The sequence below is a fragment of the Lepisosteus oculatus genome, chromosome 2, assembly GCF_040954835.1.
Source record: "Lepisosteus oculatus isolate fLepOcu1 chromosome 2, fLepOcu1.hap2, whole genome shotgun sequence".
Lineage (NCBI taxonomy): Eukaryota > Metazoa > Chordata > Actinopteri > Semionotiformes > Lepisosteidae > Lepisosteus > Lepisosteus oculatus.
This window is the reverse complement of record NC_090697.1, coordinates 21450628-21467702: the sequence shown is the minus strand read 5'-3', so window position 1 is coordinate 21467702 and position 17075 is coordinate 21450628.

Below are 17075 nucleotides of genomic sequence, written 5' to 3'. Positions count from 1 at the left end.
TCTTATTTTAAATCGTGAGTTTGTAGTAATAATTTAAAGTAATTGAGAAAAATGCACTTGATAAAATAGTGTCAAAATGGATAACAATGTTAAATTTGTTGAATAAACACAATTGTTTCTAAACAATTAACCAACTCATCAGTTGTTTCATTTAGGTTTTGCTTACTTGACACCTGACAGAGCCATACATGCACTTTTCGTCGATGACTGAAGACTGGGATCTTGTCACAGATTTTCAATACTATACTATTAAATATTGCTAAAACTTATTTATGTCTTTATTAGCTGAAACTATGTTTAGAATACTTGGACTTCACCTGAATGTTCATGAAAATGATAACAATATTCCTTGTTGTTAAAGGGTGTTATTAAAGCTGTAATTACTGTATTTCTGCTGAAAATATTAAAATCAGAATTTTTCCTTAAATGAAGTCAAGAATGTTCTTATATTGCTTTTATATTCATTCTTATTTAACTAGTACCCTTGCAGTAAAATAGAATTTGTTACATCCTGCAGAAACTGACGGTACTGGAGCTCTTCTTCCCTGTAAAAAAATGCACATTTTTGTATTTATTCACGAGTAAGACAATGCCAACAGATTATAAAAGTTACTGTAGCAGTATATTTATGATAAGGTTAAGTGTGAATATTTTAAAACATTTTTTTCTTATTAGAAATAGTATTTTCACAATAGATAGATGAGACTAATAGTAATAAACCATTCCAACAATCTATGAATCTGTGGTACATTGGTTGCCATGGAAATGTGAGCCTAGTTCAGGATCTGACACTTGCAAGTGAAAAACATTAAACTAAAGGGGTCTAATTTACTACTATGTGAAGGGTATATCTTCCTCCTTGACTTGGCATTTCAAGAGCAAATCCCACAGTAGAGGATACAGAAACATTTTTACAATTACAATATATGAATAAGTGAAGTGGGGACAGAATCACATTATTATGAAAGATTGAAGTAGTCTCAATAACATCACAGTTGTGAAGCAAATGTAGAGGGTGGGGGGGTCATGGAAGCATGCCTAATATTTTACATTCCATTCTAAAGGCAGAACAACACTTTACAAAAAACATTATAAAAGTAACAATCTGCAGGTACTGTTGCCAGCTATGTCACATAGCAATTTTAAAGGTGCTGGGACCCTTCTCTCCACACATGTTGTTTGATCCCCAGAGCTACCAGCACACTGATAGACCAATGCAAGGTAGGTGGATTACATAACTACATCACATGCTACATCACAGCAAGCAAAGAACTATGGTGTTTACCTAGTTGTGTTGAGTGTGAGATACACTGATCAAAGTAATCCTCTGGTTTTCCTTGGTTAATTAAAGTCTGGGTAAAAGATTAGTTGTCAATCGACTGTCTAGGAACACAGCATAAAACAGGCAGAGAGACAGACAGCAGGGGAAGACAAGGGGAAAAAGGGAAGAGATGAGAGAGAGAGAAGAGGAAGACAGAAATTGAGAAGTCCTTTTCCAGATTATTCATAAGTCCCATATTTAAGTTAAGTAACTGAACTTTGTAAGAGAGCTTGCCATTCTGTTGTTTTAAGGAAACTCTGATTTCACGTATAAAGAATCTTTTGGTTAAAAATGGCCTCTTCTTGTTAGTGGATGCATGTTTAAGAATAGCGAGATTCCCACTCAGTTTGTAGCATCCAGATTTATATATATTGAGATATTTAAGTGTAAGTTTTATTTTTTTGGTTTTGAAGGCAGCTTTATCTCTTCTGTTGGCCTTTGTAAGAGTTACAAAAGATTTGAATACCCAGTTGCAGTTTGGGGTTTTTCAGGGTGGTTAGCACATAGGCCTCTGGAACGCCTTGTTTGTAAGTTTTTATATAGAATAACTTATTGTATAATATGTTGTGTGTTGTTTCGTGTGTCATTGCCATTATTAATAAATATTTGTTTAACCTACTGTGCCTGAACTATTACTCTTTTCACCAAAGCTGTGTCAGGGAACAAAGAACTCAGGTGCATCCAATTATACCAACTGCTCTAGGCAAATTGTTTACAAGTTGGGGGTTATAATTATTTAATTTATTATTGATTAATCCGCTTGTTCTATTCCTGATATTCACTATTTACATAACCCTTATTTATAACAATATTATAACACAATTGAAAATTTCAATTTAAACATTTTCCCCAATGAACTATTATGTTCAGCAACTAGTTACGTAATGATCCAAGAAATTTGTGTTGAGGTCTGTAGAGTTAAATTCTATGCTGATAAATTAAAAAACAAAAAATATTTCTGTTGGACCTTCTTTAGATGTCACAGATGTTTCAAACTGAAATGCATTTTATTTGTTATTTAGTTAATAATACTATAAATACTGACAACTTTAAATACAAATATATTCTACGTCATTCACAGCTCACAGTGTGGATTTTGTTTTGAGAGTGTGGATCTTGTAGCCTTTTTTCAGTTAATTAGACTCTTCTCAGGCCACTTCACCATGCAAATCCTCTGCAGTTTAAGATCAGAACTAGTAATAATTTCTCTTCATGCCATAAGTCTTCCTTTAGAGTTAATCACCTTGTTTTTGTAGCCATCATCAAGGTTGTGGAAGTCAGTAGCATTTTACCTCCAATCATTTGGGTAATATTATGCCTTTCCCTATGAATGGTACTGATTAGACTTTTCCTATCAGTGCCAATCAAAGTAATGCCCATTTACTAACTTCTGGAGGCTTTGTAAAACTCACATTACAAATAAAAAGTTGTATACTTTTTGACTGTTTGACAGGATATGAATATATATGAGTTTATAAAGAATTATATTTACCAGTTGTACTGTTGATATATATGCTGGTCACACCTGAAAAAAACCATACAGCTTACACACAGTTACAGTTTCTTCTTTGCAGTGCAGAATTAATCTTTACTTAGTTCTATTCTCATAGTCATATGTTTTTACAGTCCAATTAATAAATGTTGCATTCTCAGCTAAATCAGTTTTAACACAAGTACAAATACATTCGGAAGCAACTATTTACAGTGTGTATGTTGTATTAAACAATGCATCATCTTGAGAATACATCTGTAGTCATCAATACATTTACAGTATACAAATCTTTCTTTACAATATAACTTTAACTTTTGTTTTTTATTGTGAGCTTTTTAATGCAATGTTTCCATTGGAAAACTCTCCCTTAATATTGAAGATAAAATACACTGCTTAATAAAAACCAAATATGTAAATGGTGTATGTGCTATTATGTAAAAGTGTGTTATTTTAAAAAGTAATGTTGTTCTTTTATTGCACTCAAACATGCCATGTTTCAAAAATAAAAGTCAACAGAATTTATTCTTTTATAATGTATTTCATTCCAGGGTATAACAGAATGTCTTTTTTTAATAAATATATTGTATACAATATACAGTACAAATGCATATACAAATCAAGGTATCAAGAATTTTACAAATGGTTTAAATATAAATTTTAAAAAATGTAGCATGCCAACATTTCTGAAATTATAGGAAGGGAATTAGAAAAATATGGATCATTGTTTCTGAAAATCCTGAAACTAGCTAATTAAAGACAAAAAAACACTGAAATAAAATCCGTGAACAATTAGGTACATATTGATTGACAAGTTTATGAATGTAGGAAGAACTCGAACCATGGAGGACTTTATATGTAGTTTTGCTGCTACCTCAAAATCAAGTTGAAAACATTCTGGTAGAAAAAGTAAAGATTTAAGCATTGCTTAAATATGACTGCCAGTCCATAAACTGTTAGTGACATTCTGAGCAAGTTGTAATGAGTTAGCTGTCAGATAAACCAGAAAAAGAGAAACTACACAATCAAGACTTACAAAAGCATAGGGCAAGATCTGTACATCCTTCTTATTCAGACAAGTCTAAGCAAACCAAAGCTGTTTTATTCACAAATAAATAAAATTAAAAATAAAATGTAAAACTGAGTCAAGAACGTCACCCAAATGTTTAACACTTGATGACAGTGGAATATACGTTCTGCAAAAGTTATCCTAAAAAATTAAACATAATGATCGTCAAATCCCTTACTGTAGGTTTCAAAATGATTAATCTTTATAATCTACTTGCATTGCCAATTCAGCATAATGTACCTCTCAGCAAGTGTGGTCTTCATTTTCTGAGGAGGTGCATATTAGTGGTATGTTGACAAGAATGAGCATTTGTCTTTCTGTAAACTTAAAGAAGTGAAAAGCTTGTAAGTTGTCTTGAAAGCTTTGGGGTGCTTATTAAGGACAAATCCACTGTAGGACTTCTGAGTAGGAGCCAAGAAAGATTTCTTTGGTTTCTGTTCTTGAGTGGGGGAACTTTTAAAGTGACAGTGCTTGCATTTGCACACAAAGATACAGTATATCTTGAAAAGAGTGTCTTGCTAAGTAAGGAGGGTGGAGATATATTTTCTCTGTACCTCTGAGAAATGAGAGGCTGAGAATTGTGTCTGGCTGGACACATAGTCGTATTTTTGACGAAAGGAAGTCAACTGTGGGATCTAAATGGAACTAGAATGAAATGCTTTCAAAATTAAATACAACTGCTGTGCAGTGCACCGCGACAACCAGGCACCCCGGAGTTTCTGAAAAAATATTTTCAGCTAGGATCACAAAACCACTTCACTTCAACTTCACATGAGCCACAAATCATTCCCTGAAAATAAAAATTCTCTAAGTAGTGTGTATATGCTGATCCTTACCGTACCTGTTGTGTCCACTGAGCATTTCCGCGAACTCTATGTGAAGTTCTCTAAGCATAGGATTTTAACTGGTTCCACAAACCTAAAGGAATGAGTGGGGAACAATCAAGGCCATGGATAAAAACACTTGTATTTGAATGAGTTTCAATCATGCTTGGTTACTCGTATGATCCGACTGATTCAGATTTGGAATACAACGGCCGCGCGGTGCACCGCGATAACCAGGCACCCCGGAGTTTCTGAAAAAAACATTTCAGCTAGAATCACGAAACCACTTTTTTTCAACTTGACTTCAGCTAAAAATCCATCCCTGAAAATAAAAATTCTCTAAGTAGTGTGTAAATGCTGATCCTTACCCTACATGGGGTGTCAAATGAGCGTTTCTGCAAACTCTATCAGAATTTCTCTGGGCATGGGATTTTGACATGTTAGCCAAACCAAAAGGAATGAGTGGGAAACAATGAAGACCACGGATAGAAGCACTTGCTTTTAAATGAGTTTCAATCATGTTTGGGGACTTGTGTGATCCGAATGAATCAGTTTTGTAATACAACTGTTGCATGGTGCACCGCGTCATCCAGGCACCCCGGAGTTTCTGAAAATAAATTTTCTGCGATTTTCACGTTATCACTTTTCTTCAATTTGAATTGGGCTAAAAATCCATCCCTGAAAATAAAAACTCTCTGAGTAGTGTGTAAATGCTGATCGATACCCTACCTGGGGTGTCAACTGAGCATTTCCGCGAACTCTAGTTGAAGTTCTCTGGGCATGGGATTTTGACATGTTCCCCAAACCAAAAGGAATGAGTGGGAAACAATCAAAACAACAGATAGAAGCACTTGCATTTGAATGAGTTTCAAGCATGCTTGGGTAGTTGTGTGATCTGAATGACTCAGTTTTGGAATACAACCGTTGCGTGGTGCACCACGACATCCAGGCACCCCGGAGTTTCAGAAAAAAAAAATTCTGCAATTTTCATGAAACTACTTTTATTCAACTTGAATTGGGCTAAAAAATCCATCCCTGAAAATAAAAATTCTCTGAGTAGTGTGGAAATGCTGATCCGTACCCTAACTGGGGTGTCTACTGAGCATTTCCGCGAACTCTAGTTGAAGTTCTCTGGGCATGGGATTTTGACATGTTCCCCAAACCAAAAGGAATGAGTGGGAAACAATGAAGACAACAGATAGAAGCACTTGCATTTGAATGAGTTTCAAGCATGCTTGGGTACTCGTGTGATCTGAGTGACTCAGTTTTGGAATACAACTGTCGCGTGGCGCAACGCGACCTCCACAACTTGAATTGGGCTAAAAATCTATCCCTGAAAATAAAAATTCTCTGAGTAGTGTGTAAATGCTGATCCTTACCCTACCTGGGGTGTCCACTGAGCATTTCCGCAAACTCTAGTTGAAGTCGTCTGGGCAGGGGATTTTGACATGTTACCCAAACCAAAATGAATGAGTGGGAAACAATCAAGACAACAGATAGAAGCACTTGCATTTGAATGAGTTTCAAGCATGCTTGGGTACTAGTGTGATCTGAGTGACACAGTTTTGGAATACAACTGTCGCGTGGTGCACCGCGACATCCAGGCACCCCGGAGTTTCTGAAAAAAAATTTTCAGCGATTTTCACAAAACCACTTTTTTTCAACTTGAATTGGGCTATAAATCCATCCCTGAAAATAAAAATTCTCTGAGTAGTGTGTAAATGCTGATCCTCACCCTACCTGGGGTGTCCACTGAGCCTTTCCGCGAACTCTATCTGAAGTTCTCTGGGCATGGGATTTTGACATATTCCCCAAACCAAAAGGAATGAGTGGGAAACAATCAATAAAACAGATAGAAGCACTTGCATTTGAATGAGTTTCAAGCATGCTTGGGTACTTGTGTGATCTGAGTGACTCAGTTTTGGAATACAACTGTAGCGTGGTGTACCGCGACATCAAGGCACCCCGGAGTTTCTGAAAAAAAAAATTCTGCGATTTTCACGAAACCACTTTTCTTCAACTTGAATTGGGCTAAAAATCCATCCCTGAAAATAAAAATTCTCTGAGTAGTGTGTAAATGCTGATCCTTACCCTACCTGGGGTGTCCACTGAGCATTTCCGCGAACTCTAGTTGAAGTTCTCTGGGCATGGGATTTTGACATGTTCCCCAAAACAAAAGGAATGAGTGGGAAACAATCAATACAACAGAAAGAAGCACTTGCATTTGAATGAGTTTCAAGCATGCTTGGGTACTTGTGTGATCTGAGTGACTCAGTTTTGGAATACAACTGTAGCGTGGTGTACCGCGACATCAAGGCACCCCGGAGTTTCTGAAAAAAAATTTTCAGCGATTTTTACGAAACCACTTTTTTTCAACTTGAATTGGGCTATAAATCCATCCCTGAAAATAAAAATTCTCTGAGTAGTGTGTAAATGCTGATCCTCACCCTACCTGGGGTGTCCACTGAGCATTTCCGCGAACTCTAGTTGAAGTTCTCTGGGCATGGGATTTTGACATGTTCCCCAAACCAAGAGGAATAAGTGGAAAACACTCAAGACAACAGATAGAAGTTCTTGCAATTGAATCAGTTTCAAGCATGCTTGGGTACTCGTGTGATCTGAGTGACTCAGTTTTGGAATACATCTGTCGCGTGGTGTACCGCTACATCCAGGCACCCCGGAGTTTCTGAAAAAAAATTTTCTGCGATTTTCACGAAACCACTTTTCTTCAACTTGAATTGGGATAAAAATCCATCCCTGAAAATAAAAATTCACTGAGTAGTGTGTAAATGCTAATCCATACCCTACCTGGGGTGTCCACTGAGCATTTCCGCGAACTCTAGTTGAAGTCGTCTGGGCAGGGGATTTTGACATGTTCCCCAAACCAAAAGGAATGAGTGGGAAACAATCAAGACAACAGATAGAAGCACTTGCATTTGAATGAGTTTCAAGCATGCTTGGGTACTAGTGTGATCTGAGTGACACAGTTTTGGAATACAACTGTCGCGTGGTGCACCGTGACATCCAGGCACCCCGGAGTTTCTGAAAAAAAATTTTCAGCGATTTTCACGAAACCACTTTTTTTCAACTTGAATTGGGCTATAAATCCATCCCTGAAAATAAAAATTCTCTGAGTAGTGTGTAAATGCTGATCCTCACCCTACCTGGGGTGTCCACTGAGCCTTTCCGCGAACTCTATCTGAAGTTCTCTGGGCATGGGATTTTGACATATTCCCCAAACCAAAAGGAATGAGTGGGAAACAATCAATAAAACAGATAGAAGCACTTGCATTTGAATGAGTTTCAAGCATGCTTGGGTACTTGTGTGTTCTGAGTGACTCAGTTTTGGAATACAACTGTCGCGTGGCGCAACGCGACCTCCAGGCACCACGGAGTTTCTGAAAAAAAAAATTCTGCGATTTTCACGAAACCACTTTTCTTCAACTTGAATTGGGCTAAAAATCCATCCCTGAAAATAAAAATTCTCTGAGTAGTGTGTAAATGCTGATCCTTACCCTACCTGGGGTGTCCACTGAGCATTTCCGCGAACTCTAGTTGAAGTTCTCTGGGCATGGGATTTTGACATGTTCCCCAAAACAAAAGGAATGAGTGGGAAACAATCAAGAAAACAGATAGAAGCACTTGCATTTGAATGAGTTTCAAGCATGCTTGGGTACTTGTGTGATCTGACTGACTCAGTTTTGGAATACAACTGTCGCGTGGCGCACTGCAACCTCCAGGCACCACGGAATATCTGAAAAAAAATTTTCTGCGATTTTCACGAAACCACTTTTCTTCAACTTGAATTGGGCTAAAAATCCATCCCTGAAAATAAAAATTCTCTGAGTAGTGTGTAAATGCTGATCCTTACCCTACCTGGGGTGTCCACTGAGCATTTCCGCGAACTCTAGTTGAAGTTCTCTGGGCATGGGATTTTGACATGTTCCCCAAAACAAAAGGAATGAGTGGGAAACAATCAAGACAACAGATAGAAGCACTTGCATTTGAATGAGTTTGAAGCATGCTTGGGTACTTGTGTGATCTGAGTGACTCAGTTTTGGAATACAACTGTCGCGTGGCGCACTGCAACCTCCAGGCACCACGGAGTTTCTGAAAAAAAATTTTCTGCGATTTTCACGAAATCACTTTTCTTCAACTTGAATTGGGCTAAAAATCCATCCCTGAAAATAAAAATTCTCTGAGTAGTGTGTAAATGCAGATCCTTACCCTACCTGGGGTGTCCACTGAGCATTTCCGCGAACTCTAGTTGAAGTTCTCTGGGCATGGGATTTTGACATGTTCCCCAAACCAAAAGGAATGAGTGGGAAAAAATCAAGACAACAGAAAGAAGCACTTGCATTTGAATGAGTTTCAAGCATGCTTGGGTACTTGTGTGATCTGAGTGACTCAGTTTTGGAATACAACTGTCGCGTGGCGCACTGCGACCTACAGGCACCACGGAGTTTCTGAAAAAAAAATTTCTGCGATTTTCACGAAACCACTTTTCTTCAACTTGAATTGGGCTAAAAATCCATCCCTGAAAATAACAATTCTCTGAGTAGTGTGTAAATACTGATCCTTACCCTACCTGGGGTGTCCACTGAGCATTTCCGCGAACTCTAGTTGAAGTTCTCTGGGCATGGGATTTTGACATGTTCCCCAAACCAAGAGGAATAAGTGGAAAACACTCAAGACAACAGATAGAAGTACTTGCATTTGAATGAGTTTCAAGCATGCTTGGGTACTCGCGTGATCTGAGTGACTCAGTTTTGGAATACAACTGTAGCGTGGTTTACCGCAACATCCATGCACCCCGGAGTTTCTGAAAAAAAATTTTCAGCGATTTTCACGAAACCACTTTTTTTCAACTTGAATTGGGCTATAAATCCATCCCTGAAAATAAAAATTCTCTGAGTAGTGTGTAAATGCTGATCCTCACCCTACCTGGGGTGTCCACTGAGCCTTTCCGCGAACTATATCTGAAGTTCTCTGGGCATGGGATTTTGACATATTCCCCAAACCAAAAGGAATGAGTGGGAAACAATCAATAAAACAGATAGAAGCACTTGCATTTGAATGAGTTTCAAGCATGCTTGGGTACTTGTGTGATCTGAGTGACTCAGTTTTGGAATACAACTGTCGCGTGGCGCAACGCGACCTCCAGGCACCACGGAGTTTCTGAAAAAAAAAATTCTGCGATTTTCACGAAACCACTTTTCTTCAACTTGAATTGGGCTAAAAATCCATCCCTGAAAATAAAAATTCTCTGAGTAGTGTGTAAATGCTGATCCTTACCCTACCTGGGGTGTCCACTGAGCATTTCCGCGAACTCTAGTTGAAGTTCTCTGGGCATGGGATTTTGACATGTTCCCCAAAACAAAAGGAATGAGTGGGAAACAATCAAGAAAACAGATAGAAGCACTTGCATTTGAATGAGTTTCAAGCATGCTTGGGTACTTGTGTGATCTGAGTGACTCAGTTTTGGAATACAACTGTCGCGTGGCGCACTGCAACCTCCAGGCACCACGGAATATCTGAAAAAAAATTTTCTGCGATTTTCACGAAACCACTTTTCTTCAACTTGAATTGGGCTAAAAATCCATCCCTGAAAATAAAAATTCTCTGAGTAGTGTGTAAATGCTGATCCTTACCCTACCTGGGGTGTCCACTGAGCATTTCCGCGAACTCTAGTTGAAGTTCTCTGGGCATGGGATTTTGACATGTTCCCCAAACCAAAAGGAATGAGTGGGAAAAAATCAAGACAACAGAAAGAAGCACTTGCATTTGAATGAGTTTCAAGCATGCTTGGGTACTTGTGTGATCTGAGTGACTCAGTTTTGGAATACAACTGTCGCGTGGCGCACTGCGACCTACAGGCACCACGGAGTTTCTGAAAAAAAAATTTCTGCGATTTTCACGAAACCACTTTTCTTCAACTTGAATTGGGCTAAAAATCCATCCCTGAAAATAACAATTCTCTGAGTAGTGTGTAAATACTGATCCTTACCCTACCTGGGGTGTCCACTGAGCATTTCCGCGAACTCTAGTTGAAGTTCTCTGGGCATGGGATTTTGACATGTTCCCCAAACCAAGAGGAATAAGTGGAAAACACTCAAGACAACAGATAGAAGTACTTGCATTTGAATGAGTTTCAAGCATGCTTGGGTACTCGCGTGATCTGAGTGACTCAGTTTTGGAATACAACTGTAGCGTGGTTTACCGCAACATCCATGCACCCCGGAGTTTCTGAAAAAAAATTTTCAGCGATTTTCACGAAACCACTTTTTTTCAACTTGAATTGGGCTATAAATCCATCCCTGAAAATAAAAATTCTCTGAGTAGTGTGTAAATGCTGATCCTCACACTACCTGGGGTGTGCACTGAGCATTTCCGCGAACTCTAGTTGAAGTTCTCTAGGCATGGGAGTTTGACATGTTCCCAAAACCAAAAGGAATGAGTTGGAAACAATCAAGACAACAGATAGAAGCACTTGCATTTGAATGAGTTTCAAGCATGCTTGGGTACTTGTGTGATCTCAGTGACTCAGTTTTGGAATACAACTGTCGCGTGGCGCAACGCGACCTCCAGGCACCACGGAGTTTCTGAAAAAAAAAATTCTGCGATTTTCACGAAACCACTTTTCTTCAACTTGAATTGGGCTAAAAATCCATCCCTGAAAATAAAAATTCTCTGAGTAGTGTGTAAATGCTGATCCTTACCCTACCTGGGGTGTCCACTGAGCATTTCCGCGAACTCTAGTTGAAGTTCTCTGGGCATGGGATTTTGACATGTTCCCCAAAACAAAAGGAATGAGTGGGAAACAATCAAGAAAACAGATAGAAGCACTTGCATTTGAATGAGTTTCAAGCATGCTTGGGTACTTGTGTGATCTGACTGACTCAGTTTTGGAATACAACTGTCGCGTGGCGCACTGCAACCTCCAGGCACCACGGAATATCTGAAAAAAAATTTTCTGCGATTTTCACGAAACCACTTTTCTTCAACTTGAATTGGGCTAAAAATCCATCCCTGAAAATAAAAATTCTCTGAGTAGTGTGTAAATGCTGATCCTTACCCTACCTGGGGTGTCCACTGAGCATTTCCGCGAACTCTAGTTGAAGTTCTCTGGGCATGGGATTTTGACATGTTCCCCAAAACAAAAGGAATGAGTGGGAAACAATCAAGACAACAGATAGAAGCACTTGCATTTGAATGAGTTTGAAGCATGCTTGGGTACTTGTGTGATCTGAGTGACTCAGTTTTGGAATACAACTGTCGCGTGGCGCACTGCAACCTCCAGGCACCACGGAGTTTCTGAAAAAAAATTTTCTGCGATTTTCACGAAATCACTTTTCTTCAACTTGAATTGGGCTAAAAATCCATCCCTGAAAATAAAAATTCTCTGAGTAGTGTGTAAATGCAGATCCTTACCCTACCTGGGGTGTCCACTGAGCATTTCCGCGAACTCTAGTTGAAGTTCTCTGGGCATGGGATTTTGACATGTTCCCCAAACCAAGAGGAATAAGTGGAAAACACTCAAGACAACAGATAGAAGTACTTGCATTTGAATGAGTTTCAAGCATGCTTGGGTACTCGCGTGATCTGAGTGACTCAGTTTTGGAATACAACTGTAGCGTGGTTTACCGCAACATCCATGCACCCCGGAGTTTCTGAAAAAAAATTTTCAGCGATTTTCACGAAACCACTTTTTTTCAACTTGAATTGGGCTATAAATCCATCCCTGAAAATAAAAATTCTCTGAGTAGTGTGTAAATGCTGATCCTCACCCTACCTGGGGTGTCCACTGAGCCTTTCCGCGAACTATATCTGAAGTTCTCTGGGCATGGGATTTTGACATATTCCCCAAACCAAAAGGAATGAGTGGGAAACAATCAATAAAACAGATAGAAGCACTTGCATTTGAATGAGTTTCAAGCATGCTTGGGTACTTGTGTGATCTGAGTGACTCAGTTTTGGAATACAACTGTCGCGTGGCGCAACGCGACCTCCAGGCACCACGGAGTTTCTGAAAAAAAAAATTCTGCGATTTTCACGAAACCACTTTTCTTCAACTTGAATTGGGCTAAAAATCCATCCCTGAAAATAAAAATTCTCTGAGTAGTGTGTAAATGCTGATCCTTACCCTACCTGGGGTGTCCACTGAGCATTTCCGCGAACTCTAGTTGAAGTTCTCTGGGCATGGGATTTTGACATGTTCCCCAAAACAAAAGGAATGAGTGGGAAACAATCAAGAAAACAGATAGAAGCACTTGCATTTGAATGAGTTTCAAGCATGCTTGGGTACTTGTGTGATCTGAGTGACTCAGTTTTGGAATACAACTGTCGCGTGGCGCACTGCGACCTACAGGCACCACGGAGTTTCTGAAAAAAAAATTTCTGCGATTTTCACGAAACCACTTTTCTTCAACTTGAATTGGGCTAAAAATCCATCCCTGAAAATAACAATTCTCTGAGTAGTGTGTAAATACTGATCCTTACCCTACCTGGGGTGTCCACTGAGCATTTCCGCGAACTCTAGTTGAAGTTCTCTGGGCATGGGATTTTGACATGTTCCCCAAACCAAGAGGAATAAGTGGAAAACACTCAAGACAACAGATAGAAGTACTTGCATTTGAATGAGTTTCAAGCATGCTTGGGTACTCGCGTGATCTGAGTGACTCAGTTTTGGAATACAACTGTAGCGTGGTTTACCGCAACATCCATGCACCCCGGAGTTTCTGAAAAAAAATTTTCAGCGATTTTCACGAAACCACTTTTTTTCAACTTGAATTGGGCTATAAATCCATCCCTGAAAATAAAAATTCTCTGAGTAGTGTGTAAATGCTGATCCTCACCCTACCTGGGGTGTCCACTGAGCCTTTCCGCGAACTATATCTGAAGTTCTCTGGGCATGGGATTTTGACATATTCCCCAAACCAAAAGGAATGAGTGGGAAACAATCAATAAAACAGATAGAAGCACTTGCATTTGAATGAGTTTCAAGCATGCTTGGGTACTTGTGTGATCTGAGTGACTCAGTTTTGGAATACAACTGTCGCGTGGCGCAACGCGACCTCCAGGCACCACGGAGTTTCTGAAAAAAAAAATTCTGCGATTTTCACGAAACCACTTTTCTTCAACTTGAATTGGGCTAAAAATCCATCCCTGAAAATAAAAATTCTCTGAGTAGTGTGTAAATGCTGATCCTTACCCTACCTGGGGTGTCCACTGAGCATTTCCGCGAACTCTAGTTGAAGTTCTCTGGGCATGGGATTTTGACATGTTCCCCAAAACAAAAGGAATGAGTGGGAAACAATCAAGAAAACAGATAGAAGCACTTGCATTTGAATGAGTTTCAAGCATGCTTGGGTACTTGTGTGATCTGAGTGACTCAGTTTTGGAATACAACTGTCGCGTGGCGCACTGCAACCTCCAGGCACCACGGAATATCTGAAAAAAAATTTTCTGCGATTTTCACGAAACCACTTTTCTTCAACTTGAATTGGGCTAAAAATCCATCCCTGAAAATAAACATTCTCTGAGTAGTGTGTAAATGCTGATCCTTACCCTACCTGGGGTGTCCACTGAGCATTTCCGCGAACTCTAGTTGAAGTTCTCTGGGCATGGGATTTTGACATGTTCCCCAAAACAAAAGGAATGAGTGGGAAACAATCAAGACAACAGATAGAAGCACTTGCATTTGAATGAGTTTCAAGCATGCTTGGGTACTTGTGTGATCTGAGTGACTCAGTTTTGGAATACAACTGTCGCGTGGCGCACTGCAACCTCCAGGCACCACGGAGTTTCTGAAAAAAAATTTTCTGCGATTTTCACGAAATCACTTTTCTTCAACTTGAATTGGGCTAAAAATCCATCCCTGAAAATAAAAATTCTCTGAGTAGTGTGTAAATGCAGATCCTTACCCTACCTGGGGTGTCCACTGAGCATTTCCGCGAACTCTAGTTGAAGTTCTCTGGGCATGGGATTTTGACATGTTCCCCAAACCAAAAGGAATGAGTGGGAAAAAATCAATACAACAGAAAGAAGCACTTGCATTTGAATGAGTTTCAAGCATGCTTGGGTACTTGTGTGATCTGAGTGACTCAGTTTTGGAATACAACTGTCGCGTGGCGCACTGCGACCTATAGGCACCACGGAGTTTCTGAAAAAAAAAATTTCTGCGATTTTCACGAAACCACTTTTCTTCAACTTGAATTGGGCTAAAAATCCATCCCTGAAAATAACAATTCTCTGAGTAGTGTGTAAATACTGATCCTTACCCTACCTGGGGTGTCCACTGAGCATTTCCGCGAACTCTAGTTGAAGTTCTCTGGGCATGGGATTTTGACATGTTCCCCAAACCAAGAGGAATAAGTGGAAAACACTCAAGACAACAGATAGAAGTACTTGCATTTGAATGAGTTTCAAGCATGCTTGGGTACTCGCGTGATCTGAGTGACTCAGTTTTGGAATACAACTGTAGCGTGGTTTACCGCAACATCCATGCACCCCGGAGTTTCTGAAAAAAAATTTTCAGCGATTTTCACGAAACCACTTTTTTTCAACTTGAATTGGGCTAAAAATCCATCCCTGAAAATAAAAATTCTCTGAGTAGTGTGTAAATGCTGATCCTCACACTACCTGGGGTGTGCACTGAGCATTTCCGCGAACTCTAGTTGAAGTTCTCTAGGCATGGGAGTTTGACATGTTCCCAAAACCAAAAGGAATGAGTTGGAAACAATCAAGACAACAGATAGAAGCACTTGCATTTGAATGAGTTTCAAGCATGCTTGGGTACTTGTGTGATCTCAGTGACTCAGTTTTGGAATACAACTGTCGCGTGGCGCACTGCGACCTCCAGGCACCACGGAGTTTCTGAAAAAAAAATTTCTGCGATTTTCACGAAACCACTTTTCTTCAACTTGAATTGGGCTAAAAATCCATCCCTGAAAATAAAAATTCTCTGAGTAGTGTGTAAATGCTGATCCTTATCCTACCTGGGGTGTCCACTGAGCATTTCCGCGAACTCTAGTTGAAGTTCTCTGGGCATGGGATTTTGACATGTTCCCCAAACCAAGAGGAATAAGTGGAAAACACTCAAGACAACAGATAGAAGTACTTGCATTTGAATGAGTTTCAAGCATGCTTGAGTACTCGTGTGATCTGAGTGACTCAGTTTTGGAATACAACTGTCGCGTGGCGCAACGCAACCTCCAGGCACCACGGAGTTTCTGAAAAAAAATTTTCTGCGATTTTCACGAAACCACTTTTCTTCAACTTGAATTCGGCTAAAAATCCATCCCTGAAAATAAAAATTCTCTGAGTAGTGTGTAAATGCTGATCCTTATCCTACCTGGGGTGTCCACTGAGCATTTCCGCGAACTCTAGTTGAAGTTCTCTGGGCATGGGATTTTGACATGTTCCCCAAACCAAAAGGAATGAGTGGGAAACAATCAAGACAACAGATATTATCACTTGCATTTGAATGAGTTTCAAGCATGCTTGGGTACTCGTGTGATCTGAGTGACTCAGTTTTGGAATACAACTGTCTCACGGTGCACCGCTACATCCAGGCACCCCGGAGTTTCTGAAAAAAAATTTTCTGCGATTTTCACAAAACCACTTTTCTTCAACTTGAATTGGGCTAAAAATCCATCCCTGAAAATAAAAATTCTCTGAGTAGTGTGTAAATGCTGATCCTCACCCTACCTGGGGTGTCCACTGAGCATTTTCGCGAAATCTAGTTGACGTTCTCTGGGCATGGGATTTTGACATGTTCCCCAAACCAAAAGGAATGAGTGGGAAACAATCAAGACAACAGACAGAAGCACTTGCATTTGAATGAGTTTCAAGCATGATTGGGTACTTGTGTGATCTCAGTGACTCAGTTTTGGAATAAAACTGTCGCGTGGCGCACTGCGACCTCCAGGCACCACGGAGTTTCTGAAAAAAAATTTTCTGCGATTTTCACGAAACCACTTTTTTTCAACTTGAATTGGGCTAAAAATCCATCCCTGAAAATAAAAATTCTCTGAGTAGTGTGTAAATGCTGATCCTTACCCTACCTGGGGTGTCCACTGAGCATTTCCGCGAACTCTAGTTGAAGTTCTCTGGGCATGGGATTTTGACATGTTCCCCAAACCAAGAGGAATAAGTGGAAATCACTCAAGACAACAGATAGAAGTACTTGCATTTGAATGAGTTTCAAGCATGCTTGGGTACTCGTGTGATCTGAGTGACTCAGTTTTGGAATACAACTGTCGCGTGGCGCACTGCGACCTCCAGGCACCACGGAGTTTCTGAAAAAAAAATTTCTGCGATTTTCACGAAACCACTTTTCTTCAACTTGAATTGGGCTAAAAATCCATCCCT